At 70.6% G+C, this 14,273-nt stretch overlaps 1 long non-coding RNA gene across 1 annotated transcript in view; it reads left to right on the top strand.

Annotated features, from left to right (window-relative positions):
* Window positions 1-14,273, top strand: part of LOC146394314 (uncharacterized) — a 110,193-nt gene that overhangs the window by 43,303 nt on the left and 52,617 nt on the right. The window contains exons 11-13 of the long non-coding RNA XR_014836254.1: window positions 469-604; window positions 5,161-5,296; window positions 9,889-10,024. This is a non-coding gene — a long non-coding RNA (uncharacterized LOC146394314). The remainder of the gene's footprint in view (window positions 1-468; window positions 605-5,160; window positions 5,297-9,888; window positions 10,025-14,273) is intronic.

Raw genomic sequence — 14,273 nt, 5'->3', positions numbered from 1 at the left:
GGTTTGGAGCCCGCAGCTGAGGGCGCTGGGCGTGCGTCCTCAATCCTCCTGCGGTCAGCAATGCAGTGGCTCCGTCTGCTTTGAGTCGGAGGTCGATTCTTACGATTAAAGTCGAGCTGATGTCCAATGTTTCTTCCAGGGGTCTTGGTCCGCCAAGGGACCCACTCGCAGACATTTCCCCGCGCTGTACCGGCGGCTCCCGTGGCCCATCCATTCCACACAGCGCAGGTGGCATCCACAGAGCAGCCCAGGGGCCCATCCCCATCCATCCCAGGGCAGCCCCTTTCCCCCACCTGCCAAGCCCAAGTGTGTGCTCCTTGCCCACCGTCGGTTTCTGGAGTCTGCGGGTGGGTGTTTAGATAGCGCCATCCGTTGCGGCGTTTAGAGTCCACCAACAGGTGATGTCCTAGGGCACTTGTCTTTGCCTTTCTGGCTTCCTTCGCTTAGTATGAGGGTCTCTCGTTCCAGCCCCGCGGCGGCAGATGGCACTCGTTCTGCCGCTTTTTCCTGGCTGTGTGCGATGCCATCGCATGGATGTCCCCGGGCCTTCGAAGTGCACTCACCTGTCAGTGGACCTTTAGGTGGCTTCCAGATCTTGGCTCTGGTGAGTAGTGCGGCGACAGACAGAGGGGTGCCCGGGTCTGCTTCCGGGAAAGTTTGGTCCCGGTGAAATGGAGCTGTTTGGAGGCCGGCTTCGGTCTTTGTGTGGGCCGGCCCGTGTAGGGCTGCTTGGCTGAGACTCTGTCGAGGAGGGAGGCCTTCAGCCACCGGGGCCTCACGGGGCCTCCCCGTGCGGCACCATCACAGAGCTCTCTGTCACTGCCCCTTGTGGGGGTGAGGGAAGGGGCGTGTTGGGGGGGGGGCGTGTGTGTCGGGGGGGATGGTGGGCAAGGAGCACACACTTGGGCTTGGCGGGTGGGGGCGGGGGTGGGGGTGGGGGAAAGGGGCTGCCCTGGGATGGATGGGGATGGGCCTCTGGGCTGCTCTGTGGATGCCACCTGCGCTGTGTGGAATGGATGGGCCAGGGGAGCCGCCGGTACAGCGCGGGGAAATGTCTGCGAGTGGGTCCCTTGACTCTGTCGAGGAGGGAGGCCTTCAGCCACCGGGGCCTCACGGGGCCTCCCCGTGCGGCACCATCACAGAGCTCTCCGTCACTGCCCCTGGTGGGGGTGAGGGAAGGGGCGTGTTTGGGGGGGTGGGGTGGGCGGGGTGTGTGCGCGCGCGCGTGCACGCACGCTGGCGGGCGTGGGTGTCCCGGGGCCTGGCCAGCCCTCCGCTAGAGATCAGCACGCGTGGATGCTGACGTGAGGACCAGCAGGGTGACAAGAGAGGCTGCCTGGTGGGTGACCGCGCTGGGCAGAGCCACAACCCGCTCGCCTTTCAGTTCTCCACCCAGGGGCCCCTCCTGCGAGCCACCCATAGGGGTCCCTGGTCCCTCCCTCAGACGTCGTCTCCACCGCGGCCCGAGATCATCTTTCTTCTCCAGTGGGTTCCTTGTCTCTTGCGTACCACCCTCTCCACCCCCCACCCCCACCCCCACCCCCACCCCCACCCGGCTTGCCCTTGGACAGACGGCGAGAAGCTGACCGAGAGACCGAGACAGAGACAGGAGATGAGCCGAGGCCGGTGGGCAAATGGTGCAGAGAGGGCTTGTCCGACGCAGGGTTGCCCCAGAACTTCACACACACGCACGCACACACGGACACACACGCACAGACACACGCCCGCGCACACACACACACGCACACCAGCCCCGGCCCAGCGGCCCGGCGACCCCTCTCTGTGAACGGCCTTGAGGCCACGTGCCGGGCCACGCGGATCCCCCAGTGCCCGAGGGCCCTGGCGGCCCACAGGGATCCAAGGGCAAGGCGGGTGGGAGGCTGGCAGGGTCCACGTGCCACGAGAAGCATGGCTTGCAGGCACGACCTCTGCCCAGAGCCTGTTTCCGCCTGGGCCGACTCCTCCGGCCGCCTCCCAGGCCCACCCTCGCAGCCCTTGGGCCTCCCGGCGGCTCTCTGCGGGCGGGACCTCAGCTGTGGGCTCCGAACCCCTGGCCCTCCCCGGACCCGCGTCCCTCCCTTCCTGTGTCCGGGAAACCCCAGCGAAGCCTTCGGTGCCCGCCAGGCAGGCGGTGGGCCTGCCTTGGTCCGCTCCGTCCTTCCTGACGCGGAGGCGGCTGGTGCTGGGCCTTGCTTGGGCCCTCAGCCTGAGAAGGTCTGTCTTGCCCCAGGAGACCACCCGGCTCGTGTCCGGCCGCCGCCGCCGCCGCCGCCGCCGCCGCCAGGTCCAAGGCGGCCTCGGGGGGCAGGGACAGAGCCGGCCGGGTCTTGCCTCTCCTGCGTTCGCGTGCTTGGGGCTCAGGCCTGTCACCCTCTGGCCGCCGAAGCCCAGCCGCCGGCCCTGCGGTGAAGCCTGGGGCCGAGGGCCATGGCCCCAGCTTCCGGGGCTCGGCTCCGCGGGCTGCCGTGGACACTGGTCGTCTGATCCCAGACGGAGGCAGGGAGGGCCAGCTGGTGGGGCCTGCCGCTCACACAGCCCACCCGCCCTGGACCCGGGGCCCTGGCCGCAGGGCCCCCCCCCGAGGCGAGGTCCTTCTCCGCGGGGGTGGGGTGCTGCTCTCCCTGCGTCCTGTCCTCCGTGGCCCCCCATGGCTCTGAGGACCCGAGAGGCCGGCGCCTGCCTGGGCCTGGGAGGCCCGGTGGGGGTGGAGGGAGCCGGCCCCTGCCTGCCTCTGCACCCTCCCTTCGGCTGCCCCTTGGCCTCCGAGCCCAGCCGAGCCCTGGGACTTCCTCCAAGGCCTTGGGTGGGCTTGCGCCCAGGAGCCCCTGCCAGCAGCCCAGGGAACGGCGGGAACCGGGCCCTCCCTGGCCTCAGCCGGCCCCCGGTAGCCTCATCCTGCTTGGAGCGCCTCGGCTTCCCCCGGGGCGCTCCTTCTCGCGAGCCTGGGGCGCTCCTCGGCGGGGGGCTGCTGTGATGGCATGGCCCGCGAGGGGGACCGTCCTGGGCGTCCAGCGGCGGACAGAGCAGCGTCCAGCAGGCTTCGGGCCCGGCCTGACCCTCCCTCTAGACCCCGGGTGGGCGGCAGGGGACCGGGTCCATTGGGCTGGCGGTGCGGCTCCTTGCTGTGCTCGGGGCCCCGGCTCTCCCGCCCCAGACAGCCACCGGGCCCGCCCCCCACCCCCCATGCCGGGAGGTTCCCCCCCCACTCCACCCCACCCCACCCCACCCCACCCCGCGCCGCCCCCCCCACCCCCCACCCCCGTGGTTGTGGTCGCCAGCCTCTGGCCAATGCCCCTGCAGACCAGCCCCCGTTTTCCTCCCTGGCACTACCGAGGGGGGCCCGGCCCAGGGCTCTCCAGGAGCCCGCCGTGGGCTGAGTACGGCCGAGGACTGGGCAGGCAGGGCAGCCGGTGGTCGCCGTCCCTCCAGGACACGAGTGCCCCTGCACAGGGGCGGAAGGGGAGGCCCGGGAGCCGGGGAGCCGCGGAGGCCAAGGGCCAGGCCGGCCAGGCCCCAGGGCAGGGCGGGGCGATCCCAGCGTGCGGCCCTGAGGCACTGTCCCCACACCGCTCCACACTGTCCCGAAGCCCCCGAGCGCCAGCCCAGACCCCCGGGACATCCCCCCACCCACCCACACACACACACACACTCCCCCCCGACCCCCGGGACACACCCCCGCGCCCTCACCCCCTCCACCCCTCCGCCCCCACCCCACCCCACCCCCCCGCCCCCCCGGACGCCGGGACACCCCCCCCACTCCCCTCCCCTCCAGCAACGCGCGGCGCTCCCATCCCCCGGCAGCCCACCAGGTGGCGCTCGCTCCCACCCGGCCGCCGCGCCGACGCCCGTGACGTCAGCCGCCCGGCTCCATTTGAGCGCCTCTCGGCAGCCGAGAACTCGGACTTCCCGTGTGGCTCACAACATAACTACTCGGCGTTGCTTCTACAGTGGCTGTGGCTCGACCCCTAGCCTGGGAACCTCCATATGCCGCAGGTGCGGCCACTTGTTTTGCGCTCCCGCTCGCCTCCCCGGCCCGCCCCGGGCCCTTTCGCCTCGCCTTTTGCCCCGGCTCGCCCGCTGCCTTCGCCTGCCTCTCCCGAGCCCACCTCCCGCGCCCCGCACCCCCACTCACACACGCGCTCCCACGCGCCCCCCGCAACCCTCACCCACACTCTCGCACCTCGCAATGCTCTCTCTTGCCTCAAGCCACCGACCCACAGCGGCCGCCACCTGCCCTAAGCGCCGCCACCGCAGCGCCCCCCGCCGCCGCCGCCGCCGCCGCCGCGTCCCTCACGGGCCGGTCCGAGCCTCCTGCCCTCCCCGCCAGGCCCGCTCCCCCGCAGGGCCTGCTGCCCACCTGTGCTCTCCACCCACACCACACCCGCACATCCCTCGTGGCCCGACAGGTCCTTGAAGCCCACCCAAGACCCCCATTGGCCCCAGCAGCCCAGATCCACAAACAAGCAAACAAACAAGCAAACAAACAAACAAAGGCTGCCTCGGGATCACCTGAACCAGAGCTTGGAAAAACCCGCGGGGAGGATCGTTTGGGTTTCGTTGTTTGCAAAGGCTGGCGGGCTGGGGGCGGGGGGGCGGACGGTGGCACCCCATGCCCGAGACGGCCCCGTCAGGTCGCTGGCGCTGACTTGAAGCCTGGGAGGATAGCCTCTTTCTGCACAGGGAACTGACTCGGGTTTGGAGCCCGCAGCTGAGGGCGCTGGGCGTGCGTCCTCAATCCTCCTGCGGTCAGCAATGCAGTGGCTCCGTCTGCTTTGAGTCGGAGGTCGATTCTTACGATTAAAGTCGAGCTGATGTCCAATGTTTCTTCCAGGGGTCTTGGTCCGCCAAGGGACCCACTCGCAGACATTTCCCCGCGCTGTACCGGCGGCTCCCGTGGCCCATCCATTCCACACAGCGCAGGTGGCATCCACAGAGCAGCCCAGGGGCCCATCCCCATCCATCCCAGGGCAGCCCCTTTCCCCCACCTGCCAAGCCCAAGTGTGTGCTCCTTGCCCACCGTCGGTTTCTGGAGTCTGCGGGTGGGTGTTTAGATAGCGCCATCCGTTGCGGCGTTTAGAGTCCACCAACAGGTGATGTCCTAGGGCACTTGTCTTTGCCTTTCTGGCTTCCTTCGCTTAGTATGAGGGTCTCTCGTTCCAGCCCCGCGGCGGCAGATGGCACTCGTTCTGCCGCTTTTTCCTGGCTGTGTGCGATGCCATCGCATGGATGTCCCCGGGCCTTCGAAGTGCACTCACCTGTCAGTGGACCTTTAGGTGGCTTCCAGATCTTGGCTCTGGTGAGTAGTGCGGCGACAGACAGAGGGGTGCCCGGGTCTGCTTCCGGGAAAGTTTGGTCCCGGTGAAATGGAGCTGTTTGGAGGCCGGCTTCGGTCTTTGTGTGGGCCGGCCCGTGTAGGGCTGCTTGGCTGAGACTCTGTCGAGGAGGGAGGCCTTCAGCCACCGGGGCCTCACGGGGCCTCCCCGTGCGGCACCATCACAGAGCTCTCTGTCACTGCCCCTTGTGGGGGTGAGGGAAGGGGCGTGTTGGGGGGGGGGGGCGTGTGTGTCGGGGGGGATGGTGGGCAAGGAGCACACACTTGGGCTTGGCGGGTGGGGGCGGGGGTGGGGGTGGGGGAAAGGGGCTGCCCTGGGATGGATGGGGATGGGCCTCTGGGCTGCTCTGTGGATGCCACCTGCGCTGTGTGGAATGGATGGGCCAGGGGAGCCGCCGGTACAGCGCGGGGAAATGTCTGCGAGTGGGTCCCTTGGCTCTGTCGAGGAGGGAGGCCTTCAGCCACCGGGGCCTCACGGGGCCTCCCCGTGCGGCACCATCACAGAGCTCTCCGTCACTGCCCCTGGTGGGGGTGAGGGAAGGGGCGTGTTTGGGGGGGTGGGGTGGGCGGGGTGTGTGCGCGCGCGCGTGCACGCACGCTGGCGGGCGTGGGTGTCCCGGGGCCTGGCCAGCCCTCCGCTAGAGATCAGCACGCGTGGATGCTGACGTGAGGACCAGCAGGGTGACAAGAGAGGCTGCCTGGTGGGTGACCGCGCTGGGCAGAGCCACAACCCGCTCGCCTTTCAGTTCTCCACCCAGGGGCCCCTCCTGCGAGCCACCCATAGGGGTCCCTGGTCCCTCCCTCAGACGTCGTCTCCACCGCGGCCCGAGATCATCTTTCTTCTCCAGTGGGTTCCTTGTCTCTTGCGTACCACCCTCTCCACCCCCCACCCCCACCCCCACCCCCACCCCCACCCGGCTTGCCCTTGGACAGACGGCGAGAAGCTGACCGAGAGACCGAGACAGAGACAGGAGATGAGCCGAGGCCGGTGGGCAAATGGTGCAGAGAGGGCTTGTCCGACGCAGGGTTGCCCCAGAACTTCACACACACGCACGCACACACGGACACACACGCACAGACACACGCCCGCGCACACACACACACGCACACCAGCCCCGGCCCAGCGGCCCGGCGACCCCTCTCTGTGAACGGCCTTGAGGCCACGTGCCGGGCCACGCGGATCCCCCAGTGCCCGAGGGCCCTGGCGGCCCACAGGGATCCAAGGGCAAGGCGGGTGGGAGGCTGGCAGGGTCCACGTGCCACGAGAAGCATGGCTTGCAGGCACGACCTCTGCCCAGAGCCTGTTTCCGCCTGGGCCGACTCCTCCGGCCGCCTCCCAGGCCCACCCTCGCAGCCCTTGGGCCTCCCGGCGGCTCTCTGCGGGCGGGACCTCAGCTGTGGGCTCCGAACCCCTGGCCCTCCCCGGACCCGCGTCCCTCCCTTCCTGTGTCCGGGAAACCCCAGCGAAGCCTTCGGTGCCCGCCAGGCAGGCGGTGGGCCTGCCTTGGTCCGCTCCGTCCTTCCTGACGCGGAGGCGGCTGGTGCTGGGCCTTGCTTGGGCCCTCAGCCTGAGAAGGTCTGTCTTGCCCCAGGAGACCACCCGGCTCGTGTCCGGCCGCCGCCGCCGCCGCCGCCGCCGCCGCCAGGTCCAAGGCGGCCTCGGGGGGCAGGGACAGAGCCGGCCGGGTCTTGCCTCTCCTGCGTTCGCGTGCTTGGGGCTCAGGCCTGTCACCCTCTGGCCGCCGAAGCCCAGCCGCCGGCCCTGCGGTGAAGCCTGGGGCCGAGGGCCATGGCCCCAGCTTCCGGGGCTCGGCTCCGCGGGCTGCCGTGGACACTGGTCGTCTGATCCCAGACGGAGGCAGGGAGGGCCAGCTGGTGGGGCCTGCCGCTCACACAGCCCACCCGCCCTGGACCCGGGGCCCTGGCCGCAGGGCCCCCCCCCGAGGCGAGGTCCTTCTCCGCGGGGGTGGGGTGCTGCTCTCCCTGCGTCCTGTCCTCCGTGGCCCCCCATGGCTCTGAGGACCCGAGAGGCCGGCGCCTGCCTGGGCCTGGGAGGCCCGGTGGGGGTGGAGGGAGCCGGCCCCTGCCTGCCTCTGCACCCTCCCTTCGGCTGCCCCTTGGCCTCCGTGCCCAGCCGAGCCCTGGGACTTCCTCCAAGGCCTTGGGTGGGCTTGCGCCCAGGAGCCCCTGCCAGCAGCCCAGGGAACGGCGGGAACCGGGCCCTCCCTGGCCTCAGCCGGCCCCCGGTAGCCTCATCCTGCTTGGAGCGCCTCGGCTTCCCCCGGGGCGCTCCTTCTCGCGAGCCTGGGGCGCTCCTCGGCGGGGGGCTGCTGTGATGGCATGGCCCGCGAGGGGGACCGTCCTGGGCGTCCAGCGGCGGACAGAGCAGCGTCCAGCAGGCTTCGGGCCCGGCCTGACCCTCCCTCTAGACCCCGGGTGGGCGGCAGGGGACCGGGTCCATTGGGCTGGCGGTGCGGCTCCTTGCTGTGCTCGGGGCCCCGGCTCTCCCGCCCCAGACAGCCACCGGGCCCGCCCCCCACCCCCCATGCCGGGAGGTTCCCCCCCCACTCCACCCCACCCCACCCCACCCCACCCCGCGCCGCCCCCCCCACTCCACCCCCCACCCCCCACCCCCCACCCCCGTGGTTGTGGTCGCCAGCCTCTGGCCAATGCCCCTGCAGACCAGCCCCCGTTTTCCTCCCTGGCACTACCGAGGGGGGCCCGGCCCAGGGCTCTCCAGGAGCCCGCCGTGGGCTGAGTACGGCCGAGGACTGGGCAGGCAGGGCAGCCGGTGGTCGCCGTCCCTCCAGGACACGAGTGCCCCTGCACAGGGGCGGAAGGGGAGGCCCGGGAGCCGGGGAGCCGCGGAGGCCAAGGGCCAGGCCGGCCAGGCCCCAGGGCAGGGCGGGGCGATCCCAGCGTGCGGCCCTGAGGCACTGTCCCCACACCGCTCCACACTGTCCCGAAGCCCCCGAGCGCCAGCCCAGACCCCCGGGACATCCCCCCACCCACCCACACACACACACACTCCCCCCCCGACCCCCGGGACACACCCCCGCGCCCTCACCCCCTCCACCCCTCCGCCCCCACCCCACCCCACCCCCCCGCCCCCCCGGACGCCGGGACACCCCCCCCCACTCCCCTCCCCTCCAGCAACGCGCGGCGCTCCCATCCCCCGGCAGCCCACCAGGTGGCGCTCGCTCCCACCCGGCCGCCGCGCCGACGCCCGTGACGTCAGCCGCCCGGCTCCATTTGAGCGCCTCTCGGCAGCCGAGAACTCGGACTTCCCGTGTGGCTCACAACATAACTACTCGGCGTTGCTTCTACAGTGGCTGTGGCTCGACCCCTAGCCTGGGAACCTCCATATGCCGCAGGTGCGGCCACTTGTTTTGCGCTCCCGCTCGCCTCCCCGGCCCGCCCCGGGCCCTTTCGCCTCGCCTTTTGCCCCGGCTCGCCCGCTGCCTTCGCCTGCCTCTCCCGAGCCCACCTCCCGCGCCCCGCACCCCCACTCACACACGCGCTCCCACGCGCCCCCCGCAACCCTCACCCACACTCTCGCACCTCGCAATGCTCTCTCTTGCCTCAAGCCACCGACCCACAGCGGCCGCCACCTGCCCTAAGCGCCGCCACCGCAGCGCCCCCCACCGCCGCCGCCGCCGCCGCCGCCGCCGCCGCCGCCGCGTCCCTCACGGGCCGGTCCGTGCCTCCTGCCCTCCCCGCCAGGCCCGCTCCCCCGCAGGGCCTGCTGCCCACCTGTGCTCTCCACCCACACCACACCCGCACATCCCTCGTGGCCCGACAGGTCCTTGAAGCTCACCCAAGACCCCCACTGGCCCCAGCAGCCCAGATCCACAAACAAGCAAACAAACAAGCAAACAAACAAACAAAGGCTGCCTCGGGATCACCTGAACCAGAGCTTGGAAAAACCCGCGGGGAGGATCGTTTGGGTTTCGTTGTTTGCAAAGGCTGGCGGGCTGGGGGCGGGGGGGCGGACGGTGGCACCCCATGCCCGAGACGGCCCCGTCAGGTCGCTGGCGCTGACTTGAAGCCTGGGAGGATAGCCTCTTTCTGCACAGGGAACTGACTCGGGTTTGGAGCCCGCAGCTGAGGGCGCTGGGCGTGCGTCCTCAATCCTCCTGCGGTCAGCAATGCAGTGGCTCCGTCTGCTTTGAGTCGGAGGTCGATTCTTACGATTAAAGTCGAGCTGATGTCCAATGTTTCTTCCAGGGGTCTTGGTCCGCCAAGGGACCCACTCGCAGACATTTCCCCGCGCTGTACCGGCGGCTCCCGTGGCCCATCCATTCCACACAGCGCAGGTGGCATCCACAGAGCAGCCCAGGGGCCCATCCCCATCCATCCCAGGGCAGCCCCTTTCCCCCACCTGCCAAGCCCAAGTGTGTGCTCCTTGCCCACCGTCGGTTTCTGGAGTCTGCGGGTGGGTGTTTAGATAGCGCCATCCGTTGCGGCGTTTAGAGTCCACCAACAGGTGATGTCCTAGGGCACTTGTCTTTGCCTTTCTGGCTTCCTTCGCTTAGTATGAGGGTCTCTCGTTCCAGCCCCGCGGCGGCAGATGGCACTCGTTCTGCCGCTTTTTCCTGGCTGTGTGCGATGCCATCGCATGGATGTCCCCGGGCCTTCGAAGTGCACTCACCTGTCAGTGGACCTTTAGGTGGCTTCCAGATCTTGGCTCTGGTGAGTAGTGCGGCGACAGACAGAGGGGTGCCCGGGTCTGCTTCCGGGAAAGTTTGGTCCCGGTGAAATGGAGCTGTTTGGAGGCCGGCTTCGGTCTTTGTGTGGGCCGGCCCGTGTAGGGCTGCTTGGCTGAGACTCTGTCGAGGAGGGAGGCCTTCAGCCACCGGGGCCTCACGGGGCCTCCCCGTGCGGCACCATCACAGAGCTCTCTGTCACTGCCCCTTGTGGGGGTGAGGGAAGGGGCGTGTTGGGGGGGGGGGCGTGTGTGTCGGGGGGGATGGTGGGCAAGGAGCACACACTTGGGCTTGGCGGGTGGGGGCGGGGGTGGGGGTGGGGGAAAGGGGCTGCCCTGGGATGGATGGGGATGGGCCTCTGGGCTGCTCTGTGGATGCCACCTGCGCTGTGTGGAATGGATGGGCCAGGGGAGCCGCCGGTACAGCGCGGGGAAATGTCTGCGAGTGGGTCCCTTGGCTCTGTCGAGGAGGGAGGCCTTCAGCCACCGGGGCCTCACGGGGCCTCCCCGTGCGGCACCATCACAGAGCTCTCCGTCACTGCCCCTGGTGGGGGTGAGGGAAGGGGCGTGTTTGGGGGGGTGGGGTGGGCGGGGTGTGTGCGCGCGCGCGTGCACGCACGCTGGCGGGCGTGGGTGTCCCGGGGCCTGGCCAGCCCTCCGCTAGAGATCAGCACGCGTGGATGCTGACGTGAGGACCAGCAGGGTGACAAGAGAGGCTGCCTGGTGGGTGACCGCGCTGGGCAGAGCCACAACCCGCTCGCCTTTCAGTTCTCCACCCAGGGGCCCCTCCTGCGAGCCACCCATAGGGGTCCCTGGTCCCTCCCTCAGACGTCGTCTCCACCGCGGCCCGAGATCATCTTTCTTCTCCAGTGGGTTCCTTGTCTCTTGCGTACCACCCTCTCCACCCCCCACCCCCACCCCCACCCCCACCCCCACCCGGCTTGCCCTTGGACAGACGGCGAGAAGCTGACCGAGAGACCGAGACAGAGACAGGAGATGAGCCGAGGCCGGTGGGCAAATGGTGCAGAGAGGGCTTGTCCGACGCAGGGTTGCCCCAGAACTTCACACACACGCACGCACACACGGACACACACGCACAGACACACGCCCGCGCACACACACACACGCACACCAGCCCCGGCCCAGCGGCCCGGCGACCCCTCTCTGTGAACGGCCTTGAGGCCACGTGCCGGGCCACGCGGATCCCCCAGTGCCCGAGGGCCCTGGCGGCCCACAGGGATCCAAGGGCAAGGCGGGTGGGAGGCTGGCAGGGTCCACGTGCCACGAGAAGCATGGCTTGCAGGCACGACCTCTGCCCAGAGCCTGTTTCCGCCTGGGCCGACTCCTCCGGCCGCCTCCCAGGCCCACCCTCGCAGCCCTTGGGCCTCCCGGCGGCTCTCTGCGGGCGGGACCTCAGCTGTGGGCTCCGAACCCCTGGCCCTCCCCGGACCCGCGTCCCTCCCTTCCTGTGTCCGGGAAACCCCAGCGAAGCCTTCGGTGCCCGCCAGGCAGGCGGTGGGCCTGCCTTGGTCCGCTCCGTCCTTCCTGACGCGGAGGCGGCTGGTGCTGGGCCTTGCTTGGGCCCTCAGCCTGAGAAGGTCTGTCTTGCCCCAGGAGACCACCCGGCTCGTGTCCGGCCGCCGCCGCCGCCGCCGCCGCCAGGTCCAAGGCGGCCTCGGGGGGCAGGGACAGAGCCGGCCGGGTCTTGCCTCTCCTGCGTTCGCGTGCTTGGGGCTCAGGCCTGTCACCCTCTGGCCGCCGAAGCCCAGCCGCCGGCCCTGCGGTGAAGCCTGGGGCCGAGGGCCATGGCCCCAGCTTCCGGGGCTCGGCTCCGCGGGCTGCCGTGGACACTGGTCGTCTGATCCCAGACGGAGGCAGGGAGGGCCAGCTGGTGGGGCCTGCCGCTCACACAGCCCACCCGCCCTGGACCCGGGGCCCTGGCCGCAGGGCCCCCCCGAGGCGAGGTCCTTCTCCGCGGGGGTGGGGTGCTGCTCTCCCTGCGTCCTGTCCTCCGTGGCCCCCCATGGCTCTGAGGACCCGAGAGGCCGGCGCCTGCCTGGGCCTGGGAGGCCCGGTGGGGGTGGAGGGAGCCGGCCCCTGCCTGCCTCTGCACCCTCCCTTCGGCTGCCCCTTGGCCTCCGAGCCCAGCCGAGCCCTGGGACTTCCTCCAAGGCCTTGGGTGGGCTTGCGCCCAGGAGCCCCTGCCAGCAGCCCAGGGAACGGCGGGAACCGGGCCCTCCCTGGCCTCAGCCGGCCCCCGGTAGCCTCATCCTGCTTGGAGCGCCTCGGCTTCCCCCGGGGCGCTCCTTCTCGCGAGCCTGGGGCGCTCCTCGGCGGGGGGCTGCTGTGATGGCATGGCCCGCGAGGGGGACCGTCCTGGGCGTCCAGCGGCGGACAGAGCAGCGTCCAGCAGGCTTCGGGCCCGGCCTGACCCTCCCTCTAGACCCCGGGTGGGCGGCAGGGGACCGGGTCCATTGGGCTGGCGGTGCGGCTCCTTGCTGTGCTCGGGGCCCCGGCTCTCCCGCCCCAGACAGCCACCGGGCCCGCCCCCCACCCCCCATGCCGGGAGGTTCCCCCCCCACTCCACCCCACCCCACCCCACCCCACCCCGCGCCGCCCCCCCCACCCCCCACCCCCGTGGTTGTGGTCGCCAGCCTCTGGCCAATGCCCCTGCAGACCAGCCCCCGTTTTCCTCCCTGGCACTACCGAGGGGGGCCCGGCCCAGGGCTCTCCAGGAGCCCGCCGTGGGCTGAGTACGGCCGAGGACTGGGCAGGCAGGGCAGCCGGTGGTCGCCGTCCCTCCAGGACACGAGTGCCCCTGCACAGGGGCGGAAGGGGAGGCCCGGGAGCCGGGGAGCCGCGGAGGCCAAGGGCCAGGCCGGCCAGGCCCCAGGGCAGGGCGGGGCGATCCCAGCGTGCGGCCCTGAGGCACTGTCCCCACACCGCTCCACACTGTCCCGAAGCCCCCGAGCGCCAGCCCAGACCCCCGGGACATCCCCCCACCCACCCACACACACACACACTCCCCCCCCGACCCCCGGGACACACCCCCGCGCCCTCACCCCCTCCACCCCTCCGCCCCCACCCCACCCCACCCCCCCGCCCCCCCGGACGCCGGGACACCCCCCCCCACTCCCCTCCCCTCCAGCAACGCGCGGCGCTCCCATCCCCCGGCAGCCCACCAGGTGGCGCTCGCTCCCACCCGGCCGCCGCGCCGACGCCCGTGACGTCAGCCGCCCGGCTCCATTTGAGCGCCTCTCGGCAGCCGAGAACTCGGACTTCCCGTGTGGCTCACAACATAACTACTCGGCGTTGCTTCTACAGTGGCTGTGGCTCGACCCCTAGCCTGGGAACCTCCATATGCCGCAGGTGCGGCCACTTGTTTTGCGCTCCCGCTCGCCTCCCCGGCCCGCCCCGGGCCCTTTCGCCTCGCCTTTTGCCCCGGCTCGCCCGCTGCCTTCGCCTGCCTCTCCCGAGCCCACCTCCCGCGCCCCGCACCCCCACTCACACACGCGCTCCCACGCGCCCCCCGCAACCCTCACCCACACTCTCGCACCTCGCAATGCTCTCTCTTGCCTCAAGCCACCGACCCACAGCGGCCGCCACCTGCCCTAAGCGCCGCCACCGCAGCGCCCCCCACCGCCGCCGCCGCCGCCGCCGCCGCCGCCGCCGCCGCGTCCCTCACGGGCCGGTCCGTGCCTCCTGCCCTCCCCGCCAGGCCCGCTCCCCCGCAGGGCCTGCTGCCCACCTGTGCTCTCCACCCACACCACACCCGCACATCCCTCGTGGCCCGACAGGTCCTTGAAGCTCACCCAAGACCCCCACTGGCCCCAGCAGCCCAGATCCACAAACAAGCAAACAAACAAGCAAACAAACAAACAAAGGCTGCCTCGGGATCACCTGAACCAGAGCTTGGAAAAACCCGCGGGGAGGATCGTTTGGGTTTCGTTGTTTGCAAAGGCTGGCGGGCTGGGGGCGGGGGGGCTGACGGTGGCACCCCATGCCCGAGACGGCCCCGTCAGGTCGCTGGCGCTGACTTGAAGCCTGGGAGGATAGCCTCTTTCTGCACAGGGAACTGACTCGGGTTTGGAGCCCGCAGCTGAGGGCGCTGGGCGTGCGTCCTCAATCCTCCTGCGGTCAGCAATGCAGTGGCTCCGTCTGCTTTGAGTCGGAGGTCGATTCTTACGATTAAAGTCGAGCTGATGTCCAATGTTTCTTCCAGGGGTCTTGGTCCGC

Source organism: Sus scrofa, unplaced genomic scaffold (assembly GCF_054392235.1).
Source record: "Sus scrofa isolate SSC_HxYL_T2T_F1_AM1 unplaced genomic scaffold, Sscrofa_HxYL_maternal_Yorkshire_Landrace_v2.0 dam_41, whole genome shotgun sequence".
In the NCBI taxonomy this organism is placed as follows: Eukaryota; Metazoa; Chordata; class Mammalia; order Artiodactyla; family Suidae; genus Sus; species Sus scrofa.
Note: the sequence above shows the minus strand (reverse complement) of the source record. Positions and strands in the feature narration are given on the sequence as shown.